Genomic DNA, 24543 nt, shown 5'->3' with positions numbered 1-24543 from the left:
AACTCCTGAGTGACTGAAGTTAGCAGCCCTCTCTCATACTCACCGATCCCCGATGCGGCGCTGCACGGCATTCACACTGCTCCGGCGGCTTTAACCATTTTGAAAAAGCCGGCCGCTCATTAAACAATCTCGTATTCCCTGCTTTCCCCGCCCACAGGCGCCTATGATTTGTTGCAGTGACACACGCCTCCACGCTGAGTGACAGGTGTCTCACTGCAACCAATCACAGCAGCTGGTGGGCGGGTCTATACTGTGCAGTGAAATAAATAAATAAATAAATAAATAAATAAATAAATTAAAAAAAAATGGCGTGCGGTCCCCCCCAATTTTAATTTCAGCCAGATAAAGCCATACGGCTGAAGGCTGGTATTCTCAGGATGGGGAGCTCCACGTTATGGGGAGCCCCCCAGCCTAACAATATCAGTCAGCAGCCGCCCAGAATTGCCGCATACATTATATGCGACAGTTCTGGGACTGTACCCGGCTCTTCTTGATTTACCCTGGTGCGTTGGCAAATCGGGGTAATAAGGAGTTAATGCCACTAAATCCTAGATTAATCATGTCAGGCGTCTCCCCGAGATATCTTCCATGATTAATCTGTAAGTTACAGTAAATAAACACACGAAAAAAATTAGAAAAAAAAAAACACAAACAAATTCCCTCATTACCAATTTAATAAGCCCCAAAAAGCCCTCCATGTCCGGCGTAATCCACGGACCTCCAGCGTCGTTTCCAGCTTTGCTGCATGGAGGTGACCGAAGCTGCAGCAGACACCGCCGCTCCTGTCACCTCCACGCAGCAACTGAGGTGAGTAGCGCAATCTGCTGAGGTGTCACTGAGGTTAATCGCGGCCACCGCTGGATCCAGTGGCGGCCACCGGGTAACCTCAGTGGCAGCTCAGCTGATCGCGCTACTCACCTCAGTTGCTGCGTGGAGGTGACAGGAGCGGCGGTGTCTGCTGCAGCTCCGGTCACCTCCATGCAGCAAAGCTGGAAACGACGCTGGAGGTCCGTGGATTACGCCGGACATGGAGGGCTTTTTGGGGCTTATTAAATTGGTAATGAGGGAATTTGTTTGTGTTTTTTTTTTCTCATAAATGATTTTTTCAGGTGTGTGTGTTTATTTACTGTAACTTACAGATTAATCATGGAGGGTGTCTCAGACGCCTGACATGATTAATTTAGGATTTAGTGGCAGCTATGGGCTGCCATTAACTCCTTATTACCCCGATTTGCCAACGCACCAGGGTAAAATCGGGAAGAGCCGGGTACAGTCCCAGAACTGTCGCATATAATGTATGCGGCAATTCTGGGCGGCTGCTGACTGATATTGTTAGGCTGGGGGGCTCCCCATAACGTGGAGCTCCCCATCCTGAGAATACCAGCCTTCAGCCGTATGGCTTTATCTGGCTCGTATTAAAATTGGGGGGGACCGCACGCCGTTTTTTTAATTATTTATTTCACTGCACAGTATAGACACGCCCACCGGCTCCTGTGATTGGGTGCAGTGAGACAGCTGTCACTCAGCGTGGGGGCGTGTCTCACTGCAACCAATCATAGGCGCCTGTGGGCGGGGAAAGCAGGGAATACGAGATTGTTTAATGAGCGGCCGGCTTTTTCAAAATAGTAAAAGCCGCCGGAGCAGTGAGAATGCCGTGCAGCGCCGGGGATCGGGGAACGGTGAGTATGAGACAGGAGGGGAAAATGACCGACAGACTGTGAGAGGGGGACAGAGATAGTGACGGACCGACAGAGAATAGAGACCGAGAGGGAGAGACCGACTGACAGAGAATAGTGATTGACAGACATTGGGAGACATCACTCGTTTCCAGTGTTTTAGGAAACATGCGAGAAATGTATTTAGAAAATCGGATGTCACTAGGATGGTGTGAGTGCCATCCCGTGACATCCGATTATTTACAGGCTCCCATAGACTTGCATTGGAGAAACTCGCAGTAGAAACTCGCAAAAAAGCAGCATGCTGCGATTTTTTTCTCAGTCTGATTTGGACTGAGAAAAAAAAAAAAAAAAAAAAAAAAAAAAAAAAAAAAAAAAAAAAATCGCAAAAGCAAGCTGAATCATTCACTAACATGTGTCTGATTCCGATGCGAGATTTTCTCGCATTGCTCTACTGCGAGAAACTCGCAAGTGAGAAGCAGCCCTTAACTAGATGGATTACTTCAGTCCAACTTATAGATTGTGTAAAAAGGGGGGGGGACAGACCACAAGGCATTAAGTGTAATAATGGTCAAATAAGTAGATTTGAATTTTCAATATATCCAAATAAGATCTGCCTTCCTTCCATTCCTTCCAGCAGCGCACATACATGGGTTTTGTTTGAACGGAGATACAGTCAGTGTTAGGCTGCTGTCACACTACGTTGAACGTTTTTTTAACGCAAAAACGGATCCAGTGCAAATGCGTTTTCATTTCAATGCATTTGCAATTGACTCGCGTCAACATGTGTTCACCTGCGTTTGCGCGCGTTATAGTGAGGATCCAGCGACTTGAAATTTTTTAACTTTTTTCAAAAACGCTACTTGTAGTGTTTTTGAGTTGCGTTTAAATACTGTTTTTCACTGGATCCTGGCTATACTGCAAGCAAACGTATGTGAACGCTGGCATGCTGATAGACAGGATCCTGCTTGCTCTACTGAGCATGCCCAGAAACCAGCCTGGCGTGATCAGTCTCTCTCTCCCCCTCCCTCTCCCTCCCCCGCCTGAGAGCGGCAGACGCTCGTAACCAAGGTAAATATCGGGTAAGCAAGCAAAGCGCTTCACTTAGTTACCCGATGTTTACCTTTGTTACGTGTAAAGGGAGCAGGCAGCCCGGCTCCTAGCAGCTACGGACGCTTGTAACCAAGGTAAATATCGGGTATCCAAGCAAATCACTTTGCTTAGTTACCCAATGTTTACCTTGGTTACCAGAATCTGCAGCTGTCAGATGCCGGCTCCCAGTCTATCACGTTCAGTTCCCCTCACTCCCGATCACATGACTTCAATGCCCGCCCATAAACTTCAAGTGGCAGCATCCTGCAAAATAACACATGCGTTTGCATGCATTTTTCTTTGTAAAAACAGGATCCATTTTTACAGCAAACAAACGTTCATGACGCATGTTAAAAAAAACGTAGTGTGAAAGCAGCCTAACAAAAATCTGGACAGATCTTCTGTGGATTATTGCCATGCCCTTCAGTGACCTTCTTTTCTCTTCCCTTTAAGTAATTGATGCAGACAGCATAAAATCTAGTGGTAAAGGAGCCAGGAGGTGTCCTGCTATACATAGGAAGGGATAAAAGGCAATGTTTACGTCAAATAGGAGTAGTGGGTAATGAGCCCGCCGATCGGCTTCACCAGGATTCGAGGTAGAAGCAGTGCAACTACAGGAATCCAATGTGATCTCTGTACAATCTAATTCCCAATGGATCTGCTTACACTTGACAAAACTATGGTAATGATTTTTGCCATCTGACAGCAGAGGTTGGGAGAGAAAAGGTGGATTGTCTCCACGGAAGCTAAACTGGGTGAGGAGGGGACATCACGTGCCCTATAGAGATGTTGTAGCACTGTAATCACTAACACCCTATCAATGTATTCAAGGCAGTTTTAATCTGGATTGCACATGTTCACATTGAAATTTTTTCAACTTTTTTAAGGTTGTGTGCCAATGATCGGGGCACACCGTGTTCTAGACGCAGCGTGTCTTCTGTTGTGGAGAGAAGTGTTCTTCACGAGTGAACGCAGCGTCCGTGCCCACGATCAGGATTCTGGGAGCAGAGAATTTTTGCTGTGTTTTCCCACCAAGATCGCTTGCATCTTCGCAGCATAAACATACATGCTATGGCTCAGTAAGCCGCGCCGCATGTCAGTGTACGTTGTGGAAAAAAGAAGCATTGTAGGCAGATTTCTATAAATCACATCCACTGTGCTTGTGCTGGATGCAGGGAAAACACGCTGCATCCAAAACGATGTGGACACTGATTGTGGGCACATACCCTTAACAACCACGGACAGTAATATGACGTCCCTGCGGTCATACTGTTAATCCCCACCTGCTGCTGCGAGCTGCAAATGGGGCTCCGCGTACATGTCAGCTGATTTGTACAGCTGACATGTGTGCCTGGCAGGTACGAGTGGAATCGCCATCCACCCATACCTATTAACCCGTTAAATGGTGCTGTCAAGATGTGACAGCGCCACGTTAACGTCGATCGTGGTAGATCTGTACTCACAGGCCGCCCATTGGAAGTCACGTGACGTGATCACGTGGATCCAATGGTTCTCATGGTAGCACAGGGTCATGTGATGACTCCTGTAGCTCACATGACTAAGGTCCTGTAAGAATAAATAAATCTTTATTTTTATATAGCGCTAACATATTCCGCAGCGCTTTACATACATCAGGAGAAGAAGCAGCCGAGTACTGCAACTTACAAGAGATGATCATTTCTCCTAATCTGAGCGGTGCTGCTCTGATCAGGAGAAATGAATGAGCAATCAGCTGATCGTTATAGTCCCCTTGGGGACCTAGTAAAAAAAAAAAAATAAAAAAACAAGTCCTGACATAACCAGATTGACTGAAAAATATAAAAGTTATGGCTCTCGGAAGGCGAAAAAAAAGCCAAAACAAAGCACAACATTGTGAAGGGGTTAAGGAGCAGATTTTTTGACAAAATTTAAATCATGAAACTCTCCAAATCTACTTGCAACAAGTTCCCATCAATTCAATGAGAAAAGGTGCCTGTAGTGCACGTTGCGATTTTGCTCCTGTGTGCTAGAAAGTCGTGATTTTTTTTGTTGCCTTCTCCCCTTGTAAATTGCGACACAACACTTTTGTAATTTTTTTTTAATAAAATAAAAAAAAAAAATAAATAAATAAAAAACCACCTACTACACACCCAATATAAAAATAAATGTGGAATAAAAAAAAACAAAAAACAAAAACAAAACATAAAATACTTTTTTGTGATGTTTATATCTCAGAGGGTTGAGCAACAAAATTCACAAAAGAATAAACCCATCTGTATGAACACAACAAGGAAGTACCCAAGACCACAATGGTCCCCAGACGCAGATTTCAGGGGCACATTGTGATGTTGGATGCTCGTCTCACTATTAGTTGTCTGGCATACATTTACTCCTCTATCCATTGATAATAGCCTTTAGCTGAACCTAACTTGCATCCCACCACTGACTAGAATAGGAGCTGAATCCTGAAAAGCAGCTGAATATTAATGTAGAGGAATTCTGGTTTACTTCCAGGAATTAGTGGAGAACCTGAGAACCAAGTCCCTTATGTGCGTTTGTAGCAAGAGCTAGATTTATGTAACCAGAGGCAAAGAGAGAACCTGCAAACATGGAAAGATGCCAAGACTCCTCCAAAGGACAAGCAAATGAGCTCATTAAGAAAGTTTCTGTGTAACAGACCATGATGGGGCTGGCTGATGAGCAAAGATTGAGGTGTAGTAGAGCATATTTATACTTAAGAGGACATCCGTCCATCATACCTTCACCACAGAATGACTATAATATATCTAGTACAAGGACATCACAGATTTACACTTAGGACAGACTTTTTTAATTTTTTTTGTCTCCGGCTCTTTGGAGTTTCTCATTGGCATTTCTGACTTGATATCCACTATGCTATCCAAATTAGGACTTAAAGTGACTGTTAGCAGATTTTTGCTATGTAATCTGAAAGCCAAATGATATAGGGTCTTAGAGCCTGATTCCAGCAATTACTTACTAGGCTGCTTGGTACAGGTTTGCTAGAATCCCTGTTTTCCCTGTTGTAGATGTAGCAGTGCTCAACATGCGGAGCCCTGTGAATAACCGCATGCACACCATTGATTAGCTAACAATGCACGGCGTGCTGCCAATCAGTGGTGGGGTTATAGAGATTAGCCTGACTGCCTGGCATACAAGACCTAAACAGGCAGTGAGTCTCCTGTCGATAAAACACTGATTGTATTAAAACTACAGCACACAACCCAGTAAATGACAGATCCTTGGAATCAGGGTCTATTGGGGCTATATTATATGCTGACATATTCCCTTTAACTCAAATATGAAGCATTAGAAGAAATGCCATGCTCTGAGGTTATCTCTTCTTAAGAATCCTGCATTTTAGACATAATTCAACAGATTACACGAAGCTATAACAACATGCATAATTGTGTCCGGCAATTTGCCAGGGATTGGGCATCTGAATCTCTACATACCAGGATTAGAAGCCTCCAACAGAAAAATTATGTTGCTTCCTGTCTCTGCTATGTTGGCTGAGGTCCCGCCCCTTCTAGTCACATGGGTATGACATCAGCACAGGTCCTTCTAGTCACAAAGTAAAACTATTCCATAATAGAATTTGCATAAACAGGGGTAGGGTATAACTATGAATTCCACTGCAGCTACAAGCTGATTGGCAGCTGCCGTCATTCAAAAAGCTGCTGATTTTAGAAGCTTTAGTTGCTTGTGTTTCAAAGCCTTTAAATCTGAGCTGACAACTAAGGCTATGTGCGCACTTAGCGTTTTTTCATGCGTTTCCGCAGCGTTTTGAACTGCATTCTATGGGAATTTGCGATTTCTGCGCACTTTGCTGTTAAAAACGCAGCGTTTCAGTTGCAAAAACTTTGGCAAAAACTCAGCGTTTAAAGAAGCAACATGTTTATTGTTTTTGCCATTTGGGCAGCGTTTTGCTAACATTAGAGTCAATGAGAACTTTCAAAACGCATTCTAAATCAAAATCCCAGCGTTTAGCATGCTTTTTTGACAAAATAAACGCATGCGTTTTTGACTTTATAATAAGGGCATGATATGTCCCTTTAGACACATAGTCCGACAATTAAATTATAGAAAATCCATACTTTAACGTTATTTTATGCATAAATATTATAACAGTTATAATTTAAATAAAATTAGCTATTTTGTGCATGATTTTAATCATTTGTTATTTTGTCCTGTTTTTTTTTTCAATAGCGTTTGAATGTTTAAACTTTATTTAGTAGTGTAATTGTATTCAAAACGCATCTGACTTTAAGCAATGAAAAAGCATGTAAATCGCGGTAAAAACGCAAGCGTATTTTTAGCGTTTTTGTGGTCAAAACCAAATTTGACAAAGACAATTTCTGCCAGAGGATGCGTTTAGAACCGCAAGAAACTCAACGCAAAGTGCGCACACAGGCTAAAGGTATGTATAGATTCAGCCTGATAGCGCCAGTATAGCACTGGCTTTAGGTTATATAGGAAAATCCTGCTGATTGGTGCACTTTAAATGTAAACTCAGGGGTGAAATGCTGCTGTCAGGTAGTTGTAATGTTCACACAGTGCTTTTTTGTAGCATTTTTTTCTAGTTAAAAAGCTAAGTGTTTGAAAGCAAAACACTGCTCACATTTCATGCGTTTTTTACATATTCAGTTGAATGGATTTAGAAGAAAAAAGGCTGAAACATGACTTTCATAAAAAAAACTGCAGCGCAAAAAAAAAAAATCCAGTGTGAATGAGATTTTAAAAATAACCTTAATTTTGCTGCTACTGTAAAACAGTTTAAGCATGGAAAACCGCAACACAAATGTTATGCATGAACAAGCTTTTATTGGGATGACATGGATTGTGATTTCAGGGATGTGTCACTTATTAGGCTATGTGCACACGCTGCGTTTTTTTGACGCTGCGTTTGTGCGTTCTTGGCCGCTAAAAACGCACAAAAACGCACCCGCGTCGAAAAAACGTGTAAAAAAGCATGCGTTTTTACCGCGATTTGGTGCGTTTTTGATCTCTGCGTTTTGCTGCGTTTTTCCAATGCATTGCATGGGGGGAAAACGCAGAAAAACGCAGGAAAGAATTGACATGTCCATTTTTTTTTCAAGCTCAAAAACACAGCTTAAAAAAAAAGTTGTGTGCGGACAGCAAAAATGAAAACTCAGACTTTGCTGGAGAAGCAAAGTCATGCAGTTTTGAGGCCAAAAACGCACCCGACAAACGCGCAAAAACGCCGCGAAAAACGCACTGTGCGCACATAGCCTTAGGCTGTGTTGTAGTATAACTACAATCAGTGTTTTATCAGCAGATTATCACTGCAGGACTAGGTCACACATGCCGAGCAGTCAGGCTAATCTGTGTAACCCCGCCCCCACCACCAATTGGCAGCTTACTGACAATGCTTAATACACAGGGAGCTGTCAGTGGAGTGGGCAAGGTTATACATAGCTCAGCTTCGGACCGGATGATGGCACGGAGATCACTAGTAAACCCAGGAGTCTCATCAGAAATGGTCTGCTGGATACAGTCCTTGCAGAGCAGTTTGGACCAGGACAGAGCCAGATCCCAGTTACAGAGCGCGCATTCCCTGTTATTCGATTTGGCAGCATATTTCCGTGGTTTTTTTAACCGGTTCTGGGGAAGGAGCTTTCATCAAAGTCTTCCCTCTGGAGGCGCCTTTGCCGTCAGCCGCATTTCGGGTCTGTTTAGTGGCCCGGATGCCACGTTTGCTGGATAAACTGGCATCTGAGCCAGAGTCGCTTCTGCGACGCTCCGGTGGTTTCACCGCTTTCTTGCCAGCAGGAGGGGAGGAGGACTCACGCACCGAGTGCCGATCCTCCTCACGGTGCCCATCTTTGTCCATATTCCTAACTCTGCTGTCAGAGCAACAAAACACCTCCGTTCTGCAGGAGGACTGGAGCACTTTCCCCCAGCTCCGAGCGCCGTTTTTCAAACTGAGCGCTGTTTTCCCCGCGCCTCCGGACCCACTTCCTGGGTCAGACGTCATCGCCGACATCAGCGCATGTCAGGTACGGCCGCCGCGCATGCGCAACGCCCGCACACAAAACCCGCCTCCAAGATGGCGGCGGTGTGCAGCACACGCGGCCGCAAGCAGCCCCGCCGCCCAGGAAGGACCGGCCGGCTGCTGTACTCACCTGCCGCCTGATGCAGCGCTCCCGCTCATGGACACAACCCCCGGGGGTCCGCCATGGCGCTTCCAGGCACCCGAACGGAGCGAGGCAGGACCCGTGCCACCGCCAGAGCCGCCCGTCGGGACCGTGTAAGATTGTACAGAAGATCCACGGCCCTCTAGGGCCGCATCCTGAGGTATCCGTCCAGGACAGGAAACCAAACTGAAGCGGCGAGAGGACCGCCCCTTTTGAACCTGAAGGTTTCGTGTCCTGGATGGGCGGATCCTCTCTCGTGGTGCCGTCAAAGGGTGAGGGAAAAAACAGGGATTCTAGCAACAAGTGGTCCAGTAATTGACATTGCAGAAATCAGGCTCTCTGCCCTTACATTATACTGCTCTCAGATTACATAGCAAAAATATGCTGACAGATTCCCTTTAAACACACCTGTCTGAAATCATACAGCCGGTGTCTGATACATGCTGCCCGATGAGGAGTCACTTTAACCCCTTAATGACCCATGACGTACTGGGTACGTCATGGATCGTGTATGGTTGATCCCCGCCCCCTGTCGTGGGCAGGCAGCGACGATCCGCGTATATATCAGCTGTTTTCAACAGCTGACATGTGTGCCTGCTAGTCGCGGGTGGAATCACTTCCACCCGCGACTATTAACCCCTTACATCTCGCTGCCAAAATCTGGCAGCGAGATGCATATGCGCGCCGCCATTATGCTGACTTACCCCGCCCCCATCGGAAGTCACGTGACACGATCACGTGACTTCCGGTAGTTGCCATGGTAGCACAGGGTCATGTGATGACGCCTATAGCTAACATGAGTTATTTACTCTCAATGCCGAAATACAGATGGCAATGAAAGTGAAGCAGCATATCTTAGCTCTGTACCTGTGATCTGGAGATATGGCAGAGTGATCAGATTGCTGATTGCTATAGCCCCCTAGGGGGTCTAGTAAAATAGAAATAAAAAGTTGAAAAAAAAATTTAAAAAATAAAAAACCTAAAAGTTTAAATCACCCTCCTTTCACCCCATTGAAATTTAAAGGGTTAAAAAAATATACACATTTGGTATTGGTGCGTTCAGAAATGCCCAATCAAAATATAAAATCAATTAATCTGATTGATAAATGGCGTAGCAGCAAAAAATTCCAAATGCCAAATTACGTTTTTTGGTCACCGCAAATTTGGCGGCAAATGCAATAACAGGCAATCAAAACTTAGCATCTGCACAAAAATGGTACCATTAGAAACGTCAGCTCGAGACACAAAAAAATAAGCCATCACTGAGCCATAGATCCCGAAAAATGAGAACGCTACGGGTTTTGGAAAATGGCGCAAAACATACGCCACTTTTATTGGACAAGCTTGTGAATTTTTTAACCCCTTAGATACAAGTAAACCTATACATGTTTGGTGTCTACAAACTCGCACCGACCTCAGGCATCACACCCACACATCAGTTTTAACATATTGTGAACACTGAATAAAATATCCCAAAAACTATTGTGCAATCACACTTTCACACTTTTTTTTGCAATTTTTCCGCACTTGGAATTTTTTTGCCGTTTTCCAGTACACTATATGGTAAAACTTATGGTTCCATTTAAAACTACAACTCGTCCCGCAAAAAACAAACCCTCATATGGCAAGATTGACGAAAAATAAAAAGGTTACAGCTCTCGGAAGAGAGGGAGAAAAAAACCAAAAGAAACGGAAAAACGCAAAATGCCCGGTTGCTGAAGGGGTTAAGCTGCAAAATGCATTATATTGCTACAAAAATATTTATTTAAAGACCACTCCTGAGATTAACCCCTTCAGCCCCAGGGCACTTTATGTTTTTGCTTTTTGCTCCCCTTCTTCCGAGAGCCGTAACTTTTTTATTTTTCTGTCAGTCTTTCCATATGAGGGCTTGTTTTTTGCGGGACAAGTTGTACTTTTAAATGAAACCATAAGTTTTACCATATATTGTACTGGAAAACAGCAAAACAATTCCAAGTGTGGAAAAACTGCAATGCAAAAAAAAGTGTGACCGCACAATAGTTTTTGGGATGTTTTATTCACCGTGTTCACTATATGGTAAAACTGATTTCTCATTGTGATGCCTCAGGTCGGTGCGAGTTTGCAGACACCAAACATGTATAGGTTTACTTGTATCTAAGGGGTTAAAAAAAATTCACATTCTTGTCCAATAAAAGTGGCGCACGTTTTGCGCCATTTTCCAAAACCCGTAGCGTTCTCATTTTTTGGGATCTAAAGCTCAGTGATTGCTTATTTTTTGCGTCTCGAGCTGACATTTCTAATGGTACCATTTTTGCGCAGATGCTACATTTTGATCGCCTGTTATTGCATTTTGCGTAAAACGTGCGGCGACCAAAAAACAATTTTGGAGTTTCCACTTTTTTTGCCACTACGCCGTTTACTGATCAGATTAATTGATTTTATATTTTGATAGATCTGGCATTTCTGAACGCGGCGATACCAAATGTGTATTTTTTTTTTTTTTAAACCCTTTAATTTTCAATGGGGTGAAAGGGGGGTGATTTAAACTTTTAGGTTTTGTTTTTTTTAAATTTTTTAAAACTTATTATTTTTTTTTTTTATTTTACTAGTCCCCCTAGGGGGCTATAGTGATCAGCAATCCAATCGCTCTGATCTATCTGATCACAGCTACACAGCTGAAAAAAGCAGATACGGTCACTTCCTGCTTCACTGGCCTCCAGGCCGAGTGAAAACGAAAGTGAAACATCATACCTGCAGGCGTCATCACATGACCCTGTGCTACCATGCAAACCACCGAAAGTCACGTGATCACTCACGTGACTTCCGGTAGGGGCGGCGGGAAGTGAAAATCTTCACCGCGCGTATATACATCTCGCTGCCAGACTTTGGCAGCGAGATGTAAGGGGTTACTGTTATGGGTGGAATGCGATTCCACTCGTAACATGCAGGCACATGTCAGCTGTTGAAAACAGCTGATATGTGCGCCGATCGCTGCATCCTGCCCGCGGCAGGGGGCGGGGCTTAACGGCACACGCTCCATGACGGATAGATCCTTCCATGGTTGTGAAGGTGTTAAAAGTGGCCAGTTGTTGCTCCCATGAGTATTGTGGGGTTTTTTTTGTTTTTTAATTCTCCACAAGGTTCCAGATTTGGACCTTTTTACTTGGTGCATATTTTATGGTGTTATCCAAGGGGGTGTTACTCACATGGTAATCATGCAGATAAATCTAAAAACAACCCCCAGATAATCATGTAAGCCACGCCCCCACTTGATAAAGACCAGAAACCTTTAGAGGCCCATACCTCTGAAATCAGGAGGGCTTTAAAAAACAAAGACTAAACACTCATTGGAGAAGCAGGGATAGAGCAGAAGTAAAAAGTGGACACTTGTGACCTGGTAATAGATCCTCTAACAACATAACTGACTCATGTAATGTTAAATATGTTGAAGCCTTGAACAAATACGAGCTGCATATTTTTAACAGGGGCTTAAAGGGAACTCATCACTAGATTTGGCGACTATAAAGCTGCGGCCACCATCAGTGAGCTCTTATATACGGCATTTCAGAATGCTGTACATAAGAGCCCAGCATAACGTAAAAATAACTTATAATACACAAAGGGAGCAGTATGTTATACAGCGCGGCCTGGGCTCTTATATACAGTATTCTGGAGTGCTGCATATAAGAGTTCAGTGGTGGTGGCCGCAGCTTATGGGGCCAAATCTGATGACAGGTTCTCTTCCAGTGAGCTCAGACAGCAGCATAATTGTCCAGTGCGCGGTCCTAATCAGCAATTGGCAGTTATCCCTGTATGTTCAAAAATAGCCGATTAAAACCGCTCACCGGACGTCAGTGCATAGAAAGCGCAGGCCCGAACCGCTCCATCCCCTCCCCCGTGAGGCAGACCCAGACGCCCCCTCCTGCACCCGTGAGGCAGACCCAGACGCCCCCTCCTGCACCCGTGAGGCAGACCCAGACGCCCCCTCCTGCACCCGTGAGGCAGACCCAGACGCCCCCTCCTGCACCCGTGAGGCAGACCCAGACGCCCCCTCCTGCACCCGTGAGGCAGACCCAGACGCCCCCTCCTGCACCCGTGAGGCAGACCCAGACGCCCCCTCCTGCACCCGTGAGGCAGACCCAGACGCCCCCTCCTGCACCCGTGAGGCAGACCCAGACGCCCCCTCCTGCACCCGTGAGGCAGACCCAGACGCCCCCTCCTGCACCCGTGAGGCAGACCCAGACGCCCCCTGCTGCACCCGTGACGCAGACCCAGACGCCCCCTCCTGCACCCGTGACGCAGACCCAGACGCCCCCTCCTGCACCCGTGACGCAGACCCAGACGCCCCCTCCTGCACCTGTGACGCAGACCCAGACGCCCCCTCCTGCACCCGTGACGCAGACCCAGACGCCCCCTCCTGCACCCGTGACGCAGACCCAGACGCCCCCTCCTGCACCCGTGACGCAGACCCAGACGCCCCCTCCTGCACCCGTGACGCAGACCCAGACGCCCCCTCCTGCACCCGTGACGCAGACCCAGACGCCCCCTCCTGCACCCGTGACGCAGACCCAGACACCCCCTCCTGCACCCGTGAGGCAGACCCAGACCCCTTCCCCAAGAGGTAGACCGAGACCCCTCCTCCCCAAAAAGTAGCACCAAACCCATAACCCCAATCACACAGAATATTCTATACCGAAAAGCACTGAGAACGACAGCTAAGGTCACCAGGTGCAGATATGTGGCCATTATGTCTATGTGCAAACAAGATAAAGAGCCCATAATATGATATATTGGTTTTAGCAGCAGAGAATCCATTCTGTCACAATGAAGAACAATAGAAATCATATCATAAGCCATCAGCGTGAGACCAGCCGGTAACGCCACATTAGGAACACACCCATCAGGACAGTATTCACAGTATTCATGGCCCCAAGGCCGGCTTTATGACTTTATGGAGCGTTTGACCTGTAAACCTGGATGAGGCGGCAAGAAGACACTTGTCAAACAGGAAATAATAAGCATGTTATACCTGTAATACCATAAACTCTGCCTCATTTATCAAGAATAACCTACCCACAAGGCACGCGGGGCAGATTTATCAAAGTCACAGGGACAAAAATATAACACCCCTGTCAGTCTCGCAGGTCATGAGAAATGTCATCAATGCACCATACTATCAAATTAAAGGGAACCTATCAGAAATTTAGCTTTAAACCTAAAAGTTTCCCCCTCTGCAGCTCGTGGGCTGCATTCTAGCAGGTTCCTGTACTTTTTGTGCCCCCTTTGAAACCAAATTAAAAACACTTTATAAAGTTGTACCTTTTTGCCTGCCATTCTTGTAAATTATCCATGGGGGCGGGCTCTCTTGCGTCCGTTGCTGTCCCTCCTGCAGATTGACGCCGTCCCCCATTGCATATCTCAGGACGCCGCCCACTGCGCCAGAGGTCCCGTGCACGCGAGGACCGCTGGTGACGTGGTTGCAGGCACGAGATTATGGGCGACGCTGTGATTGCATTGCAAGTGCCCGCCCATAATCTCGTGACCGCGATCTCCCCTCTGCCTCCAGCGTTCTGCGCAAGCGCTGGAAGATGACCCGACGTCCCCTCCGTCCCATCCTGCCCTGCAGCAGGAAATAGATGTGAGGAGCGGAGCAGCACAGCACAGGTTACAAAAAAAAAACCAAACATTTAGTGCTTTTCACTTTTCAGAAGACAATGTGTGTCTTTGTTTGATTTTACATGTTTTTTTTACTGTGTACATCGCTCAGATCCTCTCCGCGTCTCCTCGTATCCTGTGCTGTGCTGCTCCGCTCCTCCCATCTATTTCCTGCTGCAGGGCAGGATGGGAAGGAGTTGATGTCGGGTCATCTTCCAGCGCTTGCGCAGAACGCTGGAGGCAGAGGGGAGATCGCGGTCACGAGATTATGGGCGGGCACTTGCGATGCAATCACAGCGCCGCCCATAATCTCGTGCCTGCGACCACGTCACTAGCAGTCCTCGCGTGCACGGGACCTCGGGCGGGGTCCTGAGATATGAAATGGAGCAATGGGGGACGGCGTCAATCTGCAGGAGGGACAGCAACGGACGCAAGAGAGCCCGCCCCCATGGATAATTTACAAGAATGGCAGGCAAAAAGGTACAACTTTATAAAGTGTTTAATTTGGTTTCAAAGGGGGCACAAAAAGTACAGGAACCTGCTAGAATGCAGCCCACGAGCTGCAGAGGGGGAAACTTTTAGGTTTAAAGCTAAATTTCTGATGACAGGTTCCCTTTAATCTCCTTCACGTGTCTTTGACCTGCGAGCGTCTTTCTGCAATGACATCAGTTTGTCATATAAAGGTCGACCATTTGTTCTTTCAGGGTCCGGCCACAGCAATGTGGGCTCTGATCGTGACTTTATCTAATCATCAAGCTGAAAAATGTAATGTCCACTTGTCAGTCAGGAAATGTTCTCCAAAACTAAAGAATCTACATCACCCAAATAATGTGGTAACTACTGTATACTGGATACAGCCTGCAACCAAGAAAACCCACCAGTAACCAGACCTCAGCTTGGCCCTTCAAAAACGAATCCACCGGTGCCCAGACCTCGAACTGCCAAACCAAAAACGAATCCCCCGGTGCCCAGACCTCAAACTGCCAAACCAAAAACTAATCCCCCGGTGCCCAGACCTCGAACTGCCAAACCAAAAACGAATCCCCCGGTGCCCAGACCTCGAACTGCCAAACCAAAAACGAATCCCCCGGTGCCCAGACCTCGGACTGCCGCACCAAAAACGAATCCCCCGGTGCCCAGACCTCGAACTGCCAAACCAAAAACGAATCCCCCGGTGCCCAGACCTCGAACTGCCAAACCAAAAACGAATCCCCCGGTGCCCAGACCTCGAACTGCCAAACCAAAAACGAATCCCCCGGTGCCCAGACCTCGGACTGCCGCACCAAAAAGGAATCCACCGGAGCCCAGACCTCGGACTGCCGCACCAAAAAGGAATCCCCCGCTGCCCAGACCTCGGACTGCCGCACCAAAAAGGAATCCCCCGCTGCCCAGACCTCGGACTGCCGCACCAAAAAGGAATCCACCGGAGCCCAGACCTCGGACTGCCGCACCAAAAACGAATCCCCCGCTGCCCAGACCTCGAACTGCCAGACCAAAAACGAATCCCCCGGTGCCCAGACCTCGAACTGCCGCACCAAAAAGGAATCCACCGGAGCCCAGACCTCGGACTGCCACACCAAAAAGGAATCCACCGGAGCCCAGACCGCGGACTGCCGCACCAAAAACGAATCCCCCGGTGCCCAGACCTCGAACTGCCAAACCAAAAACGAATCCCCCGGTGCCCAGACCTCGGACTGCCGCACCAAAAAGGAATCCACCGGAGCCCAGACCTCGGACTGCCGCACCAAAAAGGAATCCCCCGCTGCCCAGACCTCGGACTGCCGCACCAAAAAGGAATCCCCCGCTGCCCAGACCTCGGACTGTCGCACCAAAAAGGAACCCACCGGAGCCCAGACCTCGGACTGCCGCACCAAAAACGAATCCCCCGGTGCCCAGACCTCGAACTGCCAAACCAAAAACGAATCCCCCGGTGCCCAGACCTCGGACTGCCACACCAAAAAGGAATCCACCGGAGCCCAGACCGTGGACTGCCGCAGCAAAAAGGAATCCACTGGAGCCCAGACCTCGGACTGCCGCACCAAAAAGGAGTCCACCGGAGCCCAGACCTCGGACTGCCGCACCAAAAAGGAATCCACCGGAGCGCAGACCTCGGACTGCCACACCAAAAACGAATCCCTCGATGCTTAGACCTTGGACTGACTTCCACACTGAAAATAAATCCACCAGTGACCAGACCTCGGACTGCCACACCAAAAAGGAATCCACTGGTGCCCAGACTTCAGACTGCCGCACAGAAAATGAATCCACCGGCCCTCGAACTGTCCCACCAAAAATGAATCCACCGATCCCAGACCTTGGACTGAAATTCAACAGTTCAGGATTTTCGGGTCTATTCCCTATGCTGATCTGCACAGCCAGCATTTCACCCACTGAGCAGGTTTAGATTTCTAAATTCCAACCAGATTCATCAAAGGATTTAATGGGGCCGAAGTACAAGTTTACACTCATTAAAATATCCAATCTGCTGCTTACATGGTCTTGGTTGCTTTATGAATCATTTGGCCCTTAGCGGGGTCCAGATTGAAGCCCAGAACCTCTGCCCCCAAATACCATATACCTGCATGTTGGGCAGCTTTTGCCTTGCAGCCACTGGTGATCAGTTTTGCTGCATCCAAAGATGTAACAGCACCAGCCAAATGTAAAAAAAAAAACAAAAAAAAAACCAGCCCCCGAAAACAGCATCAATATAAGGCAAACATCCAAATGGGAGTTAAAGCTACTGTAAACGTGCACCAAAGCCAGTGTGACACCAGGGACAAGCTTGTGCAAAACCCAACTGGTGTCAAGCTGCAAAGAACTGCGGGTCCAGAACGGTTATTTCTCTACATACAATGCACTGAGCCACAGGGTGACCCCACTATATACCCTGCCACGTCACAGGATCCGACGCAGCCACAGAATATGTATCAGGTGACAGACGATGGGGAGTACCCAAGAAAATCATGATGATAGTCGGAGCTCTGGTCAAAAATGGTGACAGGACTACCGCTGGTCAGACAAGTTACGGCCACAGACATTTTTCCTATAACACAAGGATCAGACAGGAAATCATCAAAGCCCGATCCTTCTTCTCCCCGACATCTACAATCAGGCAATGATTCGGTGACGTTCTCTTATCAGGAAAGATGGAGAACGTCTCCAGAACACACTTCTCATGTCAGACAGTCCAGCCATGTAACCAGCACCGGTCAGAGGGTCAGGGTACGACTATCAGGGTATCCACACCAAATCCATAGTCTAGATGACCGACCAATTACTGAGGACTGGAAACTTTGTCTTGACTATCGCCCTGTGTCAGAGGGCCTTGTAGGCGTGATCCCACAAATACTGTGTGTATGGCCCAGCACTGGACGGCACATGTATGATCCACTGCTCCATTCACTATTACAGGTGTCATGACTAGCACCAACAATCCTTAGACTTGAACGGAGAGGTCACACACGAACCTGGTGACTGGAGGGACCCTCAGTGACCATACACCATCTAATCTGGATAGGCGATACATGTGGTTTGTGGGACAGACTGAGCCATCATAGTCAACAAGGTCCACCGGGTGCTGTAGATGCCCACCATGGCTCCTTACACCATAGTCACACATTGTATTGACCCCAACCTCATACACAGGCTGTCAGGAGACCTGCGACCGGTCCTGGACACAAAATAACTCCCTAAAGCCACCCCCATACACATTTGATAAGAGTCGCCCAAACTCGCAGACTTTGGTAGGATGGGCACCCATCAGAGGACGTCGCCCTATCCTTTTGTCCGGTTGTGTGAGATAAACCGCCACCGGATTCTCACAGAGGACATGGGCAATCTGCTGCCGGGAGTGAGAGCTGCGACCCATCACTATCTCCAATGGAGACCACTGCTTTGTCAGCGCATGGGTCCTGACAGCGGGGGTCACTGGGGGGCCTAGATCATAGGGGGGTGTAGGTCGTAGGGGGTGGGGGTCACAGCCAGCCTGGATGATTGTGGGGCCTAGGTCATAGGGGGTGTAGGTCGCTGGGGGGGCCTAGGTCATAGGGAGAGGAGGTCATAGGGAGTGTAGGTCACAGCCAGAGCGGGTCATTGGGGGGCCTAGGTCACAGGGGGCGAAGTTGCTGGGGGGGCCTAGGTCGTAGGGGGTGGGGGTCACAGCCAGCGCGGGTCATTCGGGGGCCTAGGTCATAGGGGGTGAAGTTGCTGGGGGGGGCCTAGGTCGTAGGGGGTGGGGGTCACAGCCAGCGTGGGTCATTCGGGGGCCTAGGTCATGGGGGGGTGTAGGTCGCTGGGGGGTCTAGGTCATAGGGAGTGGAGGTCGCAGCCAGCGTGCGTCATTGGGGGGGCCTGGGTCACAGGGGGCGGGGGTCACAGGGGCGGTCCATACCAGGTCACACACACCGCGCGCTCACAACACAGACACACCGGCCATCTCCACGTATCGGCCACCATCATGTGACATCACAACTTTGTGACCACGTCCTTCGCTGACGACACAGCCCTCGCCTCACACACACTTTCTGGCACTTTTGCAGTTATCTCGCACTTGGCCGCAGAGCTGACACTCCGTGCGCTCCCGGACAGGTGCAGCCCCGGCGCTGTAATGGGGCCACGCTCGGGCCCGGGACACCGGCTGGCGGGAAGCCCCGGCCGCCTCCTCCCCCCTCAGTTCCCGCGCTCCGGCCTCCATCTTCTCCGCCCGCCTCACCTCCTATGGACATCCCGGCTCTTCTCCCTCCTCCTGTCGTCCTCCCGCCCGGAGGTGGGGGGGTCACGGCACGGCTCCCGGTACACCGAGTCCTCGGGTGAGGGGCACAAAGGATCCGGCGGGAGGGGGTTAATGCCCCGGCAGCCCAGGCCCCGGGCCGGCGGAGAGCGCTCCTCCTGGCGGCAGGATGTATATTATTATATTGCCCGGGCGGCGGGGGGGTCGGGGAGATATAAAATAATAATAATAATAGGGATCACCCCCGGGCCGCGCCTGGCAGGGAGCAGCAATCCTAAGCCGCCATCTGGCGGTATCTCGCTCACCGGAATGGCGCCGTCGCTTGTCCGGGGAACGGGCGCCCTCTGGCGGAGACAGAGCGGGAGATTGAGAGGGGGGCGGTGTCGATCCGATCGCCATGGAAACGGGCGGGAGAGAGGGAGGCGTTACCCACCCCAGTCACCATGGACCCGATGGGGAGGTGTCCGGATATCACCATGGTAACAGGGCAGGCCTGTGTCTCCATAGAAACTAACCAGCTTGTGTAAGCGCTAGTAACCAACGCAGACATTTTTTTAAGAATAAGAGCAAAATTCGCCCTTATTCAAGAACAACTGCGCATGCTCAGTAATTCTTCCCTATTGTATACTATGCGCATGCGGAATAGAACACTGATGGGAGGGGGAGTAAGCACAGGAAGTATAGCGCATGCGTAGATTACAACCCTGCCCCCCTGGCCGGGCGGTGACTGTCACTGTGTTGTCATGGTGACAGTACGGGCTGGAGAGACTGAAGGTGGTGTGCTCAGTGCTGCCATCTACTGAGGCGGCCGCCGCATTACACTGGCGGATTTTGCTCGGTTGCTGCCTTCCCGCACCGCAGCTCTCGGTGCTCCCGGCTCCTGTCCGGGCCTCGCAGCATTTTCCTATTTCCATTTTTAATTTTCTATATTGTTTGTTTATATCAGTAATTTATAGCAAAGGTGAAATCTCAAAAAATCTAGAAAATCCCCCCAAAATGATATTTTTATTTTAATCTCTTAAGATCACAACCAGTTTTTTATTTTTCGCCAATTGTTTTTTTTTTTATTTTCTTACTGTGGGAAAAGTTGTAGTTTTTTTTTACCTCAGATATTACCTGTATGTATGTGCTGAGAAAGGGGAAAATCAGAGGACGAGAAATGGGGGGAAAAAAGCCCTCGGCGTCCCCCAAAGATTTAGTGTGTGGGTTTCCGGGCCGTCCATGGCGCGCTGACCCTCTTCTTTATTCCTCCATTGCCCACGCTGTGAGGGCCGAGCTTTCTGCAGACATCGGGCTGTAGTTTTAATATCACCAGTCTGGGAGACATACATTTCCATCACTTCTTATCGCATTTTTTGGGGGAGCTGCAGTGACCCCCCCCCATCCTTCCCCCCCTAAAAAAGGCCATGTTGATATTTCAGGTTTTTTCATTACACTTTGGGTACATTACTCCTGACAGATCGCACATCCAGACACCGCACTCCAACTAGGCGCCTTTATTATTTCATTGTTATTAATTTAAAAAAAAAGGGAGTGACAAGTTTTTCTTTATTGTTGTACAATTTTTCACAACTTTTTTTTTTTTATAATTCTTTATTTAACAGCAAACATGGAGACAGTCCAAACCAACAGCTTACATATTACAACCAGTGTAAGGCTATGTGCACACATTGCGTATTTGCATGCAGTTACGCTGCGTATTGCACTGCAGCGTAACTGCATCCGTCCTGCGTCCCCAGCACAATCTATGAAGATTGTGCATTATCCATGCGCACGTTGCGTTTTAGATTGTAGCGTTTCGGCTGCTGCCAAGATGCTGCGTTCTAAAAAGCAACATGTCACTTCTGTAATGCGTTTTGGTTGCATTTTCCACCCACTCTGTCAATGTCGGTCCGCGGCGCTGCACGGCTGTCACACTGCGGCGGCCTCTCCAGCTTTTGAAAATGCCGGCCGCTCATTATTACATCTCGTATTCCCTGCTTCCCCCGCCCACCGGTGCCTATGATTGCTTGCATTCAGAGGCGCCCCCATGTTGAGTGACAGCTGTCTCACTGCAACCAATCACAGCCGCCGGTGGGCGGGTCTATGTAGTGCAGTAAAATAAATAATAAAAAAAACAGCGTGCGGTCCCCCCAAATTTTGATACCAGCCAAGATGAAGCCACACGGCTGAAGGCTGGTATTCTCAGGATGGGGAGCCCCACGTTATGGGGAGCCCCTAGCCTAAAAATAGCAGCCAGCAGCCGCCTGGAATTGCCGCATCGAGTAGATGCAACAGTCCCGGAACTCTACCCGGTTCATCCCGAATTGCCCTGGTGCGGTGGCAATCTGGGTAATAAGGAGTTAATGGCAGCCCATAGCTGCCACTAATTCCTACGTTAATCATTGCAGGCGTCTATGAGACACCCCCAATGATTAACCTGTAAGTGAAAGTAAATAAACACATACACCCAAAAAAATCCTTTATTTGAAATAAAAGACAAAAAAACACCCTCTTTCATCACTTTATTAAAATCCCCAAACACCCCTCCAGATCCAGCGTAATCCCACGACGCATCCAGCTCTGCTACATGAAGCTGACAGGAGCGGCCGTAGAACACCGCCGCTCCTGTCAGCTCCATGCAGAAACTGAAGTGAGCCGCGCTGTCAGCGGAGACGTCACTCAGGTTACCCGCGACCACAGGTCTTGGGTGGAGGACTCGAGCTGGCCGCGGGTAACCTGAGTGACGGCACCGCTGACAGCGCAGGTCTCTGCAGTCACTCAGGGGATTTGCGGTCACCGGTGAGTCCTTCACCTGTGATCGCAAATCAAGCCACGGCACACAGACAGAGCTAAGCGATCACAATGAAGTCGGGGGAAGTTCATCCGAGTTCATTCTGATTGCGCAGCTCTGTCTCGCAGCCAGCCATGCTCTTTTTGACAGTGCAGTCCCACTCGGCTCTGCTGCAAGTCTATGGGGATGCTGCAGAGCCGAGTGGGACCGCACTGTCAAAAATGTGCGTTCTGGATGCTTTTCCCTCTGTCTATTGGCAGAGCAAGCATCCAGAACGCATGAATTCAGTAGGAATTCTGAAGTAAACAATGCGTCTCACAACGCAGCTTTTCGGCTGCGTTCTGAGACGCACATGCAGTGACTTACACGCTGCGGAATAGAACGCAACGTGTGCACATAGCCTTAATGCATGCGTCCTGCGTCCCAGCACAATCTATGTAGATTGTGCATAATCCATCCACACGTTGCGTTTGAGAGCGCAGCGATTTGCATGCTGAAATTTTGATCAAAATCGCTGCGCTCAAAAAAGCAACATTTCACTTATTTTGTCTATGGGAGAGGCAGCATCCCGAGCGCATGAAATCGGCATCTATTCTGTAGACACACTGCATCCATTACGCAGCGTTTCTGCAGCGATTTGAAGTGCACATGCACTGCCAAATCGCTGAAGATTTTTCAGCATGGACACGACGCAACATGCGCACATAGCATAGCCTTAAACAGAATTACATCTTCTGAGCAGTTGCATATTGAAAAAACAACCCTGTCCCTCCTTGCTAACCCAATTTTCAGGAGAACAGAAAAGGAAAGACAAAGACCTGGCAGAATGGAAGCGGGGAAAGAATAGGAAAAGGAAACACCGAGGGTAAGAGGATGGGAAAAGAAGGGGATATACAAGAGGGGGTGGGGAAACATAAAGCAGGAGTCCACCTGAGGCAGGACCAGTGTCCGCCTCAAAAGCCCGATGTGCATGCCCTCAGTCGGGGGGTAACCATGTGCCATAATCATTACAATATTTAAACTCAATCCAATTATACCATGTTTTGTAAAAGACATCAAATGGAGAGACGCCGTCAAATCCTCCAGATACAGGTCATTCACCTTACTCGCCCACGTGGATAACCTCGAGGGATCCGATGACTTCCACCCCAGTGGGATTCATCTCCTGGCTGCCATCACCAGAAAACTCAACAGAGACCCCTTGTACACACGGAAAGAGTACTCGGGAAGTTGGAGCAAGAACAGCTCTGGGCCCAAGGTCTGCGTAGATCCAGTGACGCACCTGGTCACATCCCTCACTCACTCCCTCCCAAAACCACTGTAACACTGGATATGTCCAGAAAATATGTAGGAAGTCTCCCTCCTCTACTCCGCACCTCCAACACCTGGGATCCGCCGCAGGGTACATTCTGTTGAGTTTTGTTGGGACCCCATACCAACGGAAGAGACATCTGTAATTGGCTTCTTGTAATTTCTAGCTGATCGACGTCTTGTGAGCAAGAGAAAGCACCTTACTCCTCTGTTTGGCAGAGAGCGAGAGGCCCAGATCCATCTCCCACAGCAGGAGGTATCCAGGGGCAGGCGAGTCGGCAGTTAATTAACATGGAGTGTGAAATGGCCAAAGAGTGTCTAAACGTCCCCACCCTCCATGTACAGCATCTCAAACTCGGTTAGAGAGTTAGAAAATCGACTATAGTCGGGTAGAGAGCAAAGGAAATGCAATTGCATAGAGTGCCACATGCCCAAAGGGCAGGGGACGGAACAGTTCTGAAGATCCTCTATCATTGGCCAGTCCCTCCCAACTCCAATTTGGTGAGCTCTAAATCTACTCCTGGAGATCCACAAGCGCAATATCGGGTCAGAGATACCTGGGGGAAAATCTGGAGAGCCAATGATTGGCGATAGGGGGAGGGTATGGGGATCAAGGACTTCCAAACGTCTGTGTAGGAACAACAGGATAGAGTAGCGCTAATTGTAGGATGAGTCTTAAGAACTGTACCAGAGAGGAGGAGCACCCAGGGGAGCGCGGCCACACCCAGTGGAGCGCAGCCAGTGGGGCATCCGAAAAACTCTGTTCCACCGACACCCAAGGTTTGGCAACAGAATATCTGCACCAGTCCACTACTCTAGCTAGAGGAGTGGCCACGTAATATGACTTAAGATCTGGGAAGCCCAGACCTCCTCGAGCTCTTGGCCTACATAGCAATGACCGGGCCAATCTCACCGACTTACCTGCCCACAGAAACCGAATTTGCATGGAGAAGACTTCCCTAAAAAATGAAGCTGGAATTTTAATGGGTAGTATCTGGAGGAGGAACAGCAACCGCAGTAAAATGTTCATCTTAAGGATCGCTCACCTTCCAAATCACGTGAACGTGTTTTTCGACCATGTTTTACAGTCCTCTTTGATTTTCTGTAGAAGAGGGATATAGTTCAGCTTGAATAACGAGCCGGCATCAGCAGTCAGCTTGAGGCCCTAGTATC

General features: G+C 48.5%; 1 protein-coding gene across 3 annotated transcripts in view; it reads right to left on the bottom strand.

Annotated features, from left to right (window-relative positions):
- STAG1 (STAG1 cohesin complex component) overlaps positions 1-19633 on the bottom strand; it is a 331716-nt gene extending 312083 nt beyond the window's left edge. For 2 of the 3 annotated variants that reach the window (XM_075341033.1, XM_075341034.1), the window contains exon 1: positions 19269-19632. The gene's annotated coding sequence lies outside the window, so the exon portion shown is untranslated. Of the gene's footprint in view, positions 1-19268 lie in introns of all 3 variants that reach the window. The other variant, XM_075341032.1, reaches the window with a different exon arrangement.
- Positions 19634-24543: the final 4910 nt, after the last annotated feature.

The sequence above is a fragment of the Anomaloglossus baeobatrachus genome, chromosome 3, assembly GCF_048569485.1.
Source record: "Anomaloglossus baeobatrachus isolate aAnoBae1 chromosome 3, aAnoBae1.hap1, whole genome shotgun sequence".
NCBI lineage: Eukaryota > Metazoa > Chordata > Amphibia > Anura > Aromobatidae > Anomaloglossus > Anomaloglossus baeobatrachus.
This window is presented reverse-complemented; position numbering and strand designations above follow the sequence as displayed.